Genomic DNA, 2,630 nt, shown 5'->3' with positions numbered 1-2,630 from the left:
AATAATTTCATTGGTTTTGGTCTATTGTTTATCAAGATAAATGGATCCTTTCAAAGCATCTGGAAATAGAGCTCTTGGCTCAAAAACTTTTTCAAAACTTTTATTTGTAACATCGTCAACACAAGAATTTTTAAAATCCTTTTTCAAAGCTTTGTTAAATTTATCCTTCAAATCAATTTTGGACTCACTTTTCGAATCACTTTATAACACTTTCTCATTTGAATGATCATGCATATACAATGAAGGAGGAATATGATAAGAAACGGGATGGGTGTCAACTTTTGGTTGCACCGGTTCACTCTCTTCATTGGACACACCTACCTTGTTGTCCATAATCTTCCCACTTTTCAAGGTTGTCACTGCATTGATATGTTTAATTGTGCTCCCTTCCGATGAGGAATGAGTCTCCACAACACATTGTTGCTTTGGAGGGGCATTTAAAGGCATCTTCCCCTTCTCTCTAGCATTTAATGTATTAGCTATTTGCCGTACTTGGATTTCTAACTTAGCAATGGATTGAGAATGAGAATGAAGCAATTGAGTGATCGCCTCTAGAGTGCCTAGAGCGGTCAAAACTTTCTCTTTAAAGGCGGGACTCCTAGAGTTTCCTTGAGAATATGATGGTTGATTAGGAAAATGAGAATTAGAAAATTGATTGCAATGTGATTGAAATGATAATGATTTAAAACCTTGGGAACCTTGGCCTTGGATTGGTGGCGGAACATACTTCCCTTGAAAACCACCTTGGGGAGGGTTTGAGCCTTCCCCTTGGCTTTTCCAAGAAAATTTTGGATGGTTTCTCCAACTTGAATTGTAATGAGTGCCTTAGGGATTATTCCCTTGAGTAACAAATGTAGCATTGACTTGCTCATGGAGGTTACCTTGCACATGTCCCTGTGGACAATTGGAAGTAGAATGCAAGACATTTGAACAAGTCATCCAAGATTCATTAGATGCACGATGATGAATATGAGTAGGGGAGGAAGATACTTGATTCACCAAATTTTGGTCGATAAAAAATTGATCAAACTTTTGAGATAAGGATTTCATCTTGGTCGGTTATGTCATTGGAGTTGTCAACTTGATACAAGCCGACATTCTTCCTTCCACTTAGGTTTCTACAATTTTTAGAAGAAAAGGACCTATGCATGGAATTTTCACTCATACTTTCATACAATTGCCACACATCATTTTCATGCTTGTCAAGATAAGAACCACCCATAGATGCATCAACCATACCCTTGTGATTATCCGGTAAACTTTCAAAGAAATATTGGATTAGTTGCCACTTAGGTATCTCATGATGAGGGCACTTTCTAAGCAAATCATTAAACCTTTCCCATGCCTCATGAAACATTTCCCCATCCCCTTGAGAAAATTCTCTAATTGAAGTTCTCATGACATTGGTCTTAGAAACCGAATAGTACTTTTTCAAGAACTCTTGTTGCATTTCCACCCAAGAGGTTATCGAAAAAGGCCTAAGATTGTTGAACCAATATTTTGCCTTGTCTTTAAGGGTGAAAGGAAAAAGTTTAAGTCTTAAAACTTCTTCCAGCATATCCGTGTATTTCATGGTGGAACACACTTCAAGAAACTCATCCAAATGCTTATAAGGTTCTTCACTAGGAAGTCCATGATAGTTAGGAAGCACTTGAATGGTTTGTGGTTTGATTTCATAGTGATGTGTTCTAAATGGAGGTAATTGAATGCAAGTGGGTGCATTGTATTCATTAGGCACATAATAGTCTCTTAATGTAATGGGAGGATTCACAATTAGTGGTGCTAAATGAACACCTTGATTAGCTTGAACTATGGGGGGTTGTGGAACAAATATTGGCCGAGGCATTCCCAATGGAACTTAGCCTTGTTGTTGTGGGTGAATGAATGGTCTAGGCATGCCTAATGGTATTTGAATATTTTCATTATGCACATTAGGGTGGAGGATGCCTTGTTGGTCTATATGACCAAGGTCCTCCACATGGTCGTCATTCAAATTCTCCATTGTTAAAATGCAGTGATGAGAACTACCTCTCCCCCTAGGATTACGAACAACCGATTCAAAATGCAAATTAGGAAGGATAAGAGTAGGATTCAATGACCTCTGACCATGCATACACTAGCAAAGCAAATAACAAGCAAGTAACAATCACTTTGCCCCCGCAACAATTCAATCAACAGATCTACACATTCAATGATCCCATGCTCCCATGCTTAAACAACATGTAAAGAAAAGTAAATTGCCTCCACGCGGGCTCACGATTTATTTAAGAAATGAAAAACAAGCCTCCACGCAAGCCGATGATTTAACTAGGGATTGAGTTAGAAAGATCTCAGAAAGGGTCCTTAAGCAACTTCAATTCATTTTCAACTTCCAAGCTTTGCTATGCTTTACATTTTTTTAGATTCTTTGTCCTTTTTGTGCTTAGCTTAGCTCATTGCTTTGAATTCTCCTTTGCTTAACTTCCTTCACTCAATTCACCTAGCCAAATAAGAACAAAAACTATAAGTAACCAAAAATAAAAATAAAGTAAAGACACGATCAAAAGAGTACTAATCCCTAATTGTTTCCAAAACACGGCATTGCCAATTCAAATCCCCAGCAACGGCTTTAAAATTTGATGGTTGGCCGT

General features: G+C 37.8%; 1 pseudogene; it reads left to right on the top strand.

The window, feature by feature from the left end:
- Positions 1–1,295: 1,295 nt before the first annotated feature.
- Positions 1,296–1,394, top strand: LOC132272007 (small nucleolar RNA R71; annotated as a pseudogene).
- Positions 1,395–2,630: the final 1,236 nt, after the last annotated feature.

Source organism: Cornus florida, unplaced genomic scaffold, assembly GCF_030987335.1.
Source record: "Cornus florida cultivar Cherokee Brave unplaced genomic scaffold, ASM3098733v1 CherokeeBrave_3.0.0_Hap2_Chr08, whole genome shotgun sequence".
Taxonomy (NCBI): Eukaryota; Viridiplantae; Streptophyta; class Magnoliopsida; order Cornales; family Cornaceae; genus Cornus; species Cornus florida.
The sequence above is the reverse complement of the archived record's forward strand: the minus strand, read 5'-3'. Positions and strand labels throughout refer to the sequence as shown.